At 53.2% G+C, this 12,111-nt stretch overlaps 1 protein-coding gene across 1 annotated transcript in view; it reads right to left on the reverse strand.

Moving 5' to 3' along the window:
- The window catches only part of LOC137427069 (uncharacterized), a 31,785-nt gene extending 20,137 nt beyond the window's left edge, over nt 1-11,648 (reverse strand). The window contains exons 1-2 of the mRNA XM_078778711.1: nt 10,433-11,648; nt 2,427-2,624 (exon numbers count right to left, since the gene is read on the reverse strand). The gene's annotated coding sequence lies outside the window, so the exon portion shown is untranslated. The remainder of the gene's footprint in view (nt 1-2,426; nt 2,625-10,432) is intronic.
- Between the last annotated feature and the right edge of the window lie 463 nt (nt 11,649-12,111).

Here is a 12,111-nt window from a genome sequence, read left to right on the forward strand (position 1 = left end):
CCCTTGTTGATAGTTATATCTTTATTATGTGTATTAGGGTAAGGCCTTGTCTTCCATTAAGATGACACTCCATTGCACCAAGTGAAATAAGATAGATTCCCTTCATTCCCCATTCCCACTCCCAAAACTTCCATTGCCAAGCCTCAATTGCCAGCTACATCCCCTCCAAGCCTCCATTGCCAACTGCACTGGGCAGTTTGCCAGGTTTGCTACAGCTGTGGGTTGTTGATTTCGCCCCAAAGCCGCCATTAAGCATGTGCTCAGCTCGAGGAAGAAGGGCGTGCCCGCCCATCGTCATCAAGGGCGGAGCCAGAGGGCCGTGCCGACCAATCAGGGCCGAGGCGAGCTGACCGATGGGCGTGTCCTGAAGGCCGGCGGCTTGATCACCTGAGGTGCTATAAAAGCGCGCGCGCAAGAAGCGAAAGTGTGGTTGGACTGAGTACGAGACGAGTCAGATGAGTCCTGGAGAAAGCACGTGACACACAGCAGCAGCAGCAGCAGCCACAGCAGCAACAGCAGCAGCCTCAGCAGCAGCAGCAGCAACAACAGCAGCTTGGGGCCTTGACGGCAGTTCTTGAGCAGGGCCGCGAAGGAACGGCGGCTGCTAAACGCGCCGATCGTGCTGCAGTACCCGTGGACCTTCCTCTCCCTCCAGCCATCCACCTCCTGCCAGTCCTATCATCATTCCCCACGTGAGTCTGTCCTTGTTTGTTCTGTCCCTGGGTTTAATTAAGACTGTAGGTAAGCTAACGTTGCACTGTGTCTCTAATATCTTCTGTAAATTATTTTCTTATCTTTCCTTCTTCCTTGGTTACTTTTGGTTGTAAATAGTAAATAAATTATATTCGTATTCCCTACTTCTGTCTTCTTCTCCTTCACATCCGTGTCGCTTTTGTCTTTTCCATATTGAATATCTGTGGCGCGATCCGGCCAACGTTCGGGAATCGGGTTAGTCGGGGTAACTGTTCGGCCGCGGTGCCATCCGCTCGGCAAACCAACATCCTTATCCGCGGTCCGTAACAATTGGTGTCGGGAGCGGGGTCGGACCCGAAGCGCGCTTAACGCGCTCAAAATTACAAGCTGCTGAAATTTGTTTTAAAGAAAAACCCGAATTTTGAAATCGCGCCATGGCTAGTCAAGGCGATCGGATGCCGGTGGGGGAACTAGAGGAGGGGTTAGGGGTAACCCAGGATCAGAGGGAAGAAATGGAGGAGGGCAATGAGGAGGTGGTTGAGGAGGTTTCAGGCGTGCAAGATGGCGCTCTCGCGCACGAGGTTACGGGCGCGCAAAATGGCGCCTCGCACATGGCTACGGCGGCCGCGCCCGCCGCACAAGTGGGAGGGATTGATGTGCGGGACCTCATGGCGCAGATTAATGCAGCCATACTAATGGCGAATATGGGGCTAGAAGCCAAAATGGGAGAAATGGGGGGCAAAATGGGGGCAATGAGGGACGAAGCGAGGGCTGATAGTGAGCGATTAGAGGTCCAAATGGGGGCAATGAGGGACGAAGCGAGGGGTACCGGTGAGGGGTTAGACAATAAATTTGAGGGGTTAGACAAAAAATTTGAGGGGTTAGACAAGAAATTTGAGGGGTTAGACAATGGGATAGAAGGGGTGAAACATGGGTTAACGGGGGTGGAAAATAGAATGGCTGCCCAGGAGAATCAGATAGAGGGGGTGAAAAATGGGTTAAGGGGGCTAGAAAATAGGATGTAAGGCAAATTGCGGGAAGTAGGGGAGCAATCCGCCCGGGAAATCAAACGGATGGGGAACCAGATAGAGGAGGTGAAAATCGGGTTAGAAGGTAAATTGGATGCTCAGAGGGATGAATTGGGACAGATGAGGGTGGCATCTACTAAGGAGATGAAGGAGGAGATACGACGAGGTGTAAGCGAGGAGGTCTCGGGGGTACGCGAGGAGGTAAAGCGAGGTGAAAAGCGTATGGAGAAAGAGGTGAGGAATAATACAGCTAGGTTACAAGGGGGCATAGAGGACCTGACGGAGGAGGTGGAACAGCTGACGGTGGGACAGACGGAGTTAATGGAGCAGGTACAAAAGAACACTGCGGTACTAGGAGGGTTAAAAGCGACACAAAAAGACATCAGAGACGGGTTGATAGCGACACAGAGGGAATGTCAGATGGTATGTGAGGGACTGACAACGAGGTTGGACGAGGTGACAGAAGTAATGGAGACGGAGGACCGGGAGGTGAGGACGCACATAGAGACGGTAAAAGAAAAATTAGAGGAAGAAATCGAGGGGGCGCACCGGGAAATGAAGGAGGAAAAGGAAAAATTAGAGGAAGTGGAAGAGGGGGTGAGTGAAATTAAGAAGAGACGGAGGGAAACTAAGAGGGAGATAAGGGAGGAGGTGATGGAGTATGTGCAAGGTCTGTGTTCAAATCATGAATATGTGCTCACTAACCAAATAAAGAGTTTGCCGGTGGCAGAGGAGGTGCCTGGAGAGGCACAATGTGGTCCAGCAGGTGAGCTTGTTGTGGGTGGTCCAGCAGGTGAGCTTGTTGTGGGTGGTCCAGCAGGTGAGCTTGTTGTGGGTGGTACAGCAGGTGAGCTTGTTGTGGGTGGTACAGCAGGTGAGCTTGTTGTGGTAGTCTGTTCAGACCTGAGTGATCAGAAAAGACATTCCCTTTTCCCCATATCCCGTGCCATATATGTGCATTACACATTGATCATGCATGTCCTGTGTGTCACATGATATTGACAGGGACAGCTCCTGAGAAAGAAGCAAAACGACGAAGAGGTTCGAGAAGAGCAAAACGAGGACGAGAATGATTGCCTGCAGCAAGATGCAATTGAGGATATAAATCAGGACAATGAATATGTGACAAGCTCTGACAAAAGCAGACACTTGTCGGCATTTCTCTTCGCGAGAAAAAGCCGAAGAGAGTCAAAATATGTCCACAAGGACCAAATTGAGATTTTTATATGGATAGAAAGAGTAACTTCTCTAGATTATTATGCACCAAAACATTTCCCCAAGAAACAACAGGAAAGTTGGAAATATCAATCTCAAAATGTGGTCAAAAAGACACGAAGATCGCGAAATTTCGATGTTTTACGACGAGCCATACATCGTAATTCGAAGGAGATCCCTGACATACATGTTTGATATGAATGAAAAGCTCTACGTGTGCACATCGTTTGTGTGTGTGAACTGTATTGTGAACTTTGAACCTAATTATCTCCATTGTTTGAATGAAATTATAATTGTCATTAAAATACCATAACTTCTTTAATTTTCATCCAATTAACGTAAGGTATATATCAAATGAAAGAGAAAAGCATGGGGAATCAGACGATATCAAAATCTCAATTTTGATTTTTGCCCCAAAGTGTCTGCTTTTGCCAGAGCCAGTCACACACATATATATATATACATATGCACTTCCTCATCTTCGCTGCCTCCTCCTCCCCCTCCCTGGAAGCCTCAATGATGGCCTCCAACACCATGCGAGGTGATGACCTTCTCCAATTCCTCAGGCTACATGTCGTCAAAGCCTTCGCCATCCACCTTCCACACCAACCCAGTGGATGTCCGCCTCTCTTCTGTGGAGTCGGGAAAGCCTCTGAAGTCATTGACTGCGCCCGTTGATGGTGGGGGCTTTGACCTCATTCAGAAAGTCCTTTATGGCGTTGATGCAGTGCGCGATGTTGAAGTCCTTCCAACATTTCCCGACGCTAAGTATGAGGGTGTAGCGGCTACCGCTGGGTTTACACAATCGCCTTGCACCTACCAAGGATGCGGAGCGATCACCATGCCGGGCTCGTCCAGGACGCCCGGGCATGCCCGCCCTCGACTTGCCAGGCCGCGGCCAGGACGCCCGGCCACGCCCCCTCTCGCCTTTCCCGGGCAAACGCTCCGGGATAATGTGTGTATATATATTGCTGCCCGATAAACGGGCTTTTCAGAGTACCCGAATTGTTTTGTGACAATAAAGAAACTCGGACGAATTCCAGCTTTTTGTCGCGTCCATTCTTCCGATTGACGTGGGAGCACAGCTCCGACATTGGTGACCTACCGACATGGACACGGCAGTTGCCCTTAAACTGCCTACCTTCTGGGAGGCTCACGCGGCGGTTTGGTTTGCCCAGGCGGACTCCCTGTTCGCCCTGCGAGGCATCACGGCCGACGACACCCGCTTCCACCATGTGGTAGCAGCGCTCAGTTCAGCCACCGCGGCCCGTGCCCTGAGCCTCCTCGAGAGCCCGCCAGCCGCTGACAAATACCGCGCGATTAAAAAGCTCCTCCTCGACGCTTTCGCCCTCCCATCAGCGGAACGCGCATGGCGCCTGCTCGACCTGCCCGAGCTCGGCGACACGCGCCCGTCCGAGCGAATGGACTACATGCTTTCGCTGCTCGGCGAGCACTCTCCTGCATTCCTGTTCCGGAAGCTGTTCCTCCGTCAGCTACATAGCCCGGTACGCTTCGCCCTGGCAAGCACGACGATCACGGATCCCTGCGCCCTCGCCAGGGAAGCCGACAAGATCTCCGCGGCAGGCCAACGCATTGCAGCAGCGACCTGAGGCCCACCGCCGTCCTACGCAACGCCCATGGCGCCCGAGCACCCGGCACGGTCGACGACCGAACTGCCGACGCAATTGGCGGCCGCGACGCCGAGCCGACCACCTCCAGCATGACGACCGGGGCCTCCACCTGACCAAGCGTGGTGTTACTATCATGCCAGGTTCGGACAGAAGGCCCGGACATGCCGACCCCCGTGCACCTTCGGCAGGCCGGGAAACGGCCGGGCCGGCGTTCATTACCAGCCATGAGCACCGGCCACACGGGCAACTTACTTTTCATCACGGACAAAGCGTCCGGACGGCGCTTCCTGTGCGACACCGGTGCCCAACTGAGCGTCATACCCGCCTCTGATCAGGACAGGCAGTCTGCGGTTTGCAGCCCCTCCTTGGTTGCGGCCAACGGATCGGCCATCCGCACCTTCGGCCAGCGCAACGTCACCCTCTGCTTCGGCGGCCAACGCTTTACTTGGACGTTTGTAACCACAAACGTGCCCATGGCTCTGCTAGGCGCCGACTTCCTCTGCGCACACGGACTGCTGGTGGACGTCCAACGGCGTCGCCTCATCAATGCCGAGACCTTCAGCTCCCTGGTATGCACATTGAGCAGCTCCGCTCCGACCGAGCTGGCATGCGCCCTCCCGGCGGCGAACGAGTTTGCTCGCCTGCTCACGGAGTTCCCGGCCCTCACGCGGCCGACGTTTTCTGCCGTCGCAGTACTACATGGGATCGAGCACCACATACCAACCACGGGCCCGCCGGTCTACGCCAGAGCCCGCCGCCTCGACCCAGCCAAGCTCGCCGTGGCCAAAGCCGAGTTCGACGCTTTGGAACACCTCGGCATCATGCGGCGCTCCGATAGTGCGTGGGCTTCACCACTACACATCGTCCCAAAGCCAGGGGGCGGCTGGCGCCCATGTGGTGACTACCGCCGCCTTAACGACGCTACCACCCCCGACAGGTATCCGATCCCGCACATCCAAGACTTCTCCGCCCGTTTGGCAGGACGGGTCATTTTTTCAAAAATCGATCTCATACGGGGATATCACCAGATACCTGTAAGGGCGGCCGACGTCCCTAAAACGGCCGTCATCACGCCGTTTGGCTTATTCGAATTCCTACGGATGCCGTTTGGCCTCAAGAACGCGGCTCAGGCATTCCAGCGCTTGATGGACGGCGTGCTGCGTGACCTGCCGTTCCTCTTCGTTTACCTGGATGACATCCTCGTCGCCAGCACATCCCGGGCCGAGCACCTGCTCCACCTCCGAACACTGTTCGGGCGCCTCAGCGAGCACGGCCTCATCGTCAACCCGGCCAAATGCCACTTCGGCACGATGGCCGTTGATTTTTTGGGCCACCACATCACCAAGAACGGGGCCGTGCCGCTGCCAACCAAGGTCAAGGCCATCACCACGTTTCCGCGTCCCCGCTCCATAAAGGCCCTGCAGGAATTCCTGGGAATGGTGAATTTCTATCACCGCTTCGTGCCCCGCGCTGCTCAACTCATGCGGCCCCTCTACGAAGCCCTCCGGGGCAAGCCGGCCAAGCACGACATCGTCTGGTCCGCAGCAATGGACGCGGCCTTCCAAAGCTCAAAACGGGCCCTCGCCGACGCAACACTGCTCGCTCACCCGGTGCTCAACGCTCCCATCGCCCTCACCACGGATGCCTCCGACTACTCGGTGGGCGCCGTACATGAGCAATGGGTGAACGGGGTTTGGCAGCCACTCGCTTTTTTCAGCCGGCAGCTCCGGCCGAACGAGCTCAAATACAGCACGTTTGACCGTGAGCTCCTCGGTCTACACCTGGCCGTTCGCCATTTCCGCCACCTACTGGAGGGCCGACCCTTCACGGCGTTCGTCGACCACAAGCCATTGGTTTACGCAATGGCCAAGGTCACGGAGCCGTGGTCGGCCCGCCAACAGCGCCACCTCTCCGCCGTGTCGGAGTTTACCACGGACATCCGGCACGTCGCCGGCAAAAACAACGCCGTGGCCGACTGTCTTTCTCGGGCCAGCGCGAACGCGGTCCACCTCGGCGTGGACTTCGCGCTTATGGCGGCGGACCAAACCACCGACACCACGGTGCAAGCCCTCTGGGCGGCGGACACGGGCCTCGGCCTGGCCGACATCCCCTTCGCGGACACTGTCCTGCTCTGCGACGTCTCCCAAGGCCAGCCTCGCCCCATCGTGCCCGTTACCTGGCAACGCCGCATCTTCGCCTCCCTCCACGGCCTTTCCCACCCGGGCCGGAAAGCTTCCCAGAAGCTGGTGTCGGCGCGATTCGTCTGGCACGGCCTTCGACGGGACGTCCGCGATTGGACCAGCACCTGCACAGCCTGCCAACAGGCCAAGGTCCACCGACACACCCAGGCCCCGCTGGCACCTTTCACCGTGCCCGAACGACGTTTCGACCACGTCAACGTGGATCTGGTGGGCCCCCTCCCCCCATCACGGGGGTTCACACACCTGCTCACCATGGTGGACAGGACCACCAGGTGGCCAGAGGCCGTTCCCCTCGTCTCCACCACCACCATCGACGTGCGCAGGCTTTCATCGCCACCTGGGTCGCCCGCTTCGGCGCACCGGCGGACATCTCGTCAGACCGCGGACCGCAGTTCACTTCCGAGCTGTGGGGCGCGGTCGCCCGCAACCTGGGGGTCAAGCTCCACCGTACTACGGCCTACCACCCCAAAGCCAACGGGTTGTGCGAGCGATTCCACCGCTCCATGAAGGCCGCGCTCATGGCCGGCCTTCAAGACGGCGGTTGGGCCGACTGGCTGCCGTGGATCCTTTTGGGCCTCCGCACGGCCCCCAAGGAGGACCTCCGGGCATCCACCGCCGAGCTTGTCTACAGCCAGGCGCTACGCGTCCCGGGCGAATTCATGCCCGACGCTACCAGTCCCTGGTCCGCAGCTCACCAGCGCTCGGACCTCCAGGAGGCCGCCCGACGGTTTGCCCCCGTGCCAACATCCCACCATGGTGACCCCCAGTCCTACATCCCCCCAGCGCTTCGCACAGCGGAGTACGTTTTTGTGCATCATGACGCACATCGGGGGCTACTCCGGCCGCCGTACGACGGGCCCTTCCGGGTCCTGAGACGGGACGACAAGTCGTTCGTCATCGACATCGGCAGCAGGTCGGACCGGATTGCGGTGGACCGCCTCAAACCGGCGCACATGGACATCGACCAACCACCACGGTTGGCCCTTCCGCCGCGGCGAGGCCGCCCCCCGTCCACGGTGCCCCCCACTCGACCGTCCACCACCACACCGGACCCCCCCCCATGACCCGCCAGGGGTTGCTTCGGCCGGGTCATCAGGACCCCCCTCAAATTGACCCTGCCGGTGCAAGTCGATTCTGGGGGGACGTGTGTAGCGGCTACCGCTGGGTTTACACAATCGCCTTGCACCTACCAAGGACGCGGAGCGATCACCATGCCGGGCTCGTCCAGGACGCCCGGGCAGGCCCGCGCTCAACTTGCCAGGCATCGGCAGGGACGCCCGGGCATGCCCGGGCACGCCCGGCCACGCCCGCCCTCGACTTGCCAGGCCGCGGCCAGGACGCCCGGCCACGCCCCCTCTCGCCTTTCCCGGGCAAACGCTCCGGGATAATGTGTGTATATATATTGCTGCCCGATAAACGGGCTTTTCAGAGTACCCGAGTTGTTTTGTGACAATAAAGAAACTCGGACGAATTCCAGCTTTTTGTCGCGTCCATTCTTCCGATTGACGTGGGAGCACAGCTCATACAAGGGCATGTTTTTGCCATTGAGAGCACACAGGTTTCGGAACGTTACAGCATCATTGGCTGAACCATGCAGTCCCCTTTGGCATTGGCACAGAGAAGAGATACCCAGTCCTTGGCAGCCTTGAAGCTCGATGCTGTCCTCTCTCGCTTCGAGATCAAAGTCCTCATGTGTATTTTCTTCCAGAACAGGCCGGCCTTTTCTGTGTTGAAAAACCTGGTCCGGTACATAACCCTTCTTCTCGATGAGCAGCGCGAGTGGAGCAGGGAAACTTTGAGCTGCCTCACGGTCCACAGAGACACACTCGCCTGCAAGCTTTACATTGCGGACACCGTACCGCTGCTTGAAGTGGACAAACCATCCCTGCTCGCTTGGAAGGGACTGGGGCCACTCGTACCTGCATCACTCATACCAACATCACTCGTGTTTGCAGCACCACCCATGCCACCCAGAAGATCATACATTGGCTTTGCCTTTTCAGGAATCAGAGGTCCGCTTAAAGGAATGTTCCTCTGGGGATTGTCTTCTACCCACACATGTAATGCATTCTTCATTGCTTTGATATGAATATCCCTGACCTGTGTAACCACTTTGGTCCTGAGTACTGCACTCGCTGCGACACTTTCCCGAATCGAGTTCTCGTTTTTCTTTATGTCGTACACAGCCAATTCGTTTCCGCGTCTTCCTCCTTCCTCCATGCTGTTCTTAGATGTGACACGTCTTGCCTCTACAATCTACAGGATCGGGAAAGGAGCTTCCCTCAATAAATTAAAGAGAAGCAGTCACTTCCGTGAGCAAGCCATGATGTTTCATGCACAGCCAGCTTTTACCAATGATGTTGTAGCTGCAGGAGAGAAAGCCTTGGGGGTCCTCTACAATGAGAAACTCAGTGAAAAACTGGACTCTCTGCAGAACAAGCAGGTGGTTTCCAGCACATCTCACATTCAACCATAGAGCTTCCCACCTCCATCAGCAGCAGCAACACAGCCTCCGTGTATTTTTTAAGGTTCAACAATGGGAGGGATCTGGGGATGGACTCGCTCCCAAAAAAAAGTGGGGATGGCGGAAGACCGACGAGGGGCTTGTCCCGCTCCAGACACACTGAACTCCTGCTCTTGAGAAGCTGCTGAGGGTCATCAGGTGCAACTGCCAGACCGACTGCGCAGCTTCAGGTGCACATGCAAGAAGCACGACGTTGAGTGTACTCCTGCTTGTGGAAACTGCAGAGGATCTGGTTGTACAAGGACAACACAGCTGGCATTAGGTGAAGATGAAGATGATGACATTGTTGGCTTCTGAACGCATCTTGTACATTGACACAGGTTACCCATGGTGGGCAGATGCTGGTAATTTGGGAACTGCTCACCTTCCATGCAGATCCATGCTTCTCTTGCATAATATAACATGTACATGTTCACTGTCAAGTTCTCCGCAGACCCTTTGGTGTATTGTGAAGATTCTCAGTATTATGATTACAATTTGGTGTTTTGTTTTACCGTTACTAGTCGTGCCAGTTGATGTTGTTGTATTACAAGCCCCACATTTTACAGTCCTGTATTCCTGTCCCCACATTTTCCAGTGCAGCGAGAGGTTTTGAATTACTCGTTTGAACTAGAACGGTACTCGGCAGAGTGCATACCTCCGCTAGGTTGAACAGTTTATGTTTTGTATCCCAATGATAGGCCAGATCTGGATCCGACCTGAACCAAAATTTAATCGGCTTCTTCTTGTCACCAAACCAACCCATCCACCAAGTTTTGTCATAATTCGTCCACAACTTTTCAATGTTGACAAATCACTCAAAAAGTAGTATCCGGATCCGGATTTTCACCAAAATCGAATCGATTCGTCCTTGTCACACACCGAACGTGTTCACCAAGTTTCGTCCGAATATGTCCACGTTTTTGTAATGTCTACTTTTTTAAACCTTGTATTTAATGTGTAACTTGTTGGTTTTATGGTGGGGTGTGGGGTTGGTGGGGGTGGGGTTTGTGGGGAAGGGGGTGGGGGGGTGTGGTGGGGTGGGGTGGGGGGGGAGGAAAGTAAGATAATGGCAACAACTCAATTTCTGGCCAAACTGATTTTGTTTCCTTATGTGTTTGTTTTTATCTTTATTTTATTGTTGTGTCATTTTGTCCTCACATGGGTTGTCCTCCTCTTCGTTTAAGCGCCAGGAGAGCGACTCCATGGTGATTTGGTTCACTTTTTAGCAATCCTGCAGGGGCACAATGATGTCTTGATGTACCAGTCTTGATGTACCTGCAAAATAATAAATGAAATGAAACAGTTCACTGAAACCTTCATTTAGGCTTTAACATTTGGAAAAGGCTGGAATGTGGAAAAATGACATTTTTGGGTCCGACTCACATATTCCAGTGATTTTCACATGTTTCCCCTTCCAAGATCCCTTAAGACTTTTTGTATGTGATGGAGGACTTATTCAGGAGTAGAAAACAACAGAGATACTTTAACTTTAAGTTGTAATTTGTTCAAGGTTGACCAAAGTTTTTTTTTAAATAAAATGCCCGTACTGTGTGAGTGGACTGTGAGTGATCCACGGAGTGGTCTCTATTGCAGATGCATTCATGTTTCCAACATCACACAACAAAATATATAATTAACTGTTTTTTGTATTTGTCGTCACTGGGCCTCCTACTCGGCCACCATATTGCAGTGATCATGATACAATGTTCATATAGATAAGTTATTTCACATAAACCGTTACAGATCCGTGTGATTCGTCGGATGGTGGTCCGTGGTAATGGGGGTTCCTTTCGTGCACCATCCGTTCACGATTCACCAATCAGGATCATTCTTCTGTTGGCGCCCAAGCCTGGAAAAGCCCGCGAGTCATTGCTGAAATATCTGGAGTTGTAAGAGGGCGTGGCACTTTGATTGTCGGGGCGGAGACGAAAGGAGGTGGGGCTTGTTCTTGTCACCAAACTAAACAAACACTAAAACAAAGGCCTCCAGGTTGAGGCCGAGACAGGATACGTTATAATAAAACATGTACAGTATTAATAAATATTTTAGGAATTCTTTTGTACCCGAGACCAAGCGAAGCCGAGGAAACGACAAACTTCAACTGAAGTAGCAACAATCACAACGAGGAAATGTCAAGGAAAAAAAAAATTGAGATGTAGTGAATGATTGCATTGTTTTTAGTTTCTACGAGAAGGTACCTGAAGAATGCGGAAAGCACTCCACTTTATGGGCGGTGTATGGGAATTTGAGGCGCTGCCTTGCATGCTCTCGGAAGTTTATATTTTTTACAAATGTAAATGTAGGGCATCAGTATTGTGAATATGACGTATGAAGATGCATTCGACCTGAACTGCATGAATATCAAAATGCAGGTGGGTGCAGTCAGTCTTCCTACTAATGACGTTTTCTGGGTGGAGTCAGGCCAGCTGTCCAATCAATGGGCGGAAAGAGAAAGAGACGGATGGAAAACTGCCGTAACTTTAATATATAGATTAAATATTTTTTTGGCAAAAAGTAAATTAAATGATACCAATTAAACGTATCATGCTTTTGAAGGAATTTTTTTCACAGCTTTTTGTGTCACTTCATCGTTCGTATAGTGGTAATTATCCCTGCCTGTCACGCGGGAGACCGGGGTTCGATTCCCCGACGGGGAGACGATGTTTTGTTTTTTAATAAATGGAAATATATATACACATCATTTTAAAATTATATATCCCTTTTTCAATATATAGTTTAAAATGTGTAAAAAGTATATTCAGAATTTTATGTACAATTGTGATTGAGGTCGCAATCCTCTTACTGGATCAAACGTCCTTTTTTGGTTTTGTTTTCCT

Source organism: Myxine glutinosa, chromosome 5 (assembly GCF_964187855.1).
Source record: "Myxine glutinosa chromosome 5, kmMyxGlut1.1, whole genome shotgun sequence".
NCBI lineage: Eukaryota > Metazoa > Chordata > Myxini > Myxiniformes > Myxinidae > Myxine > Myxine glutinosa.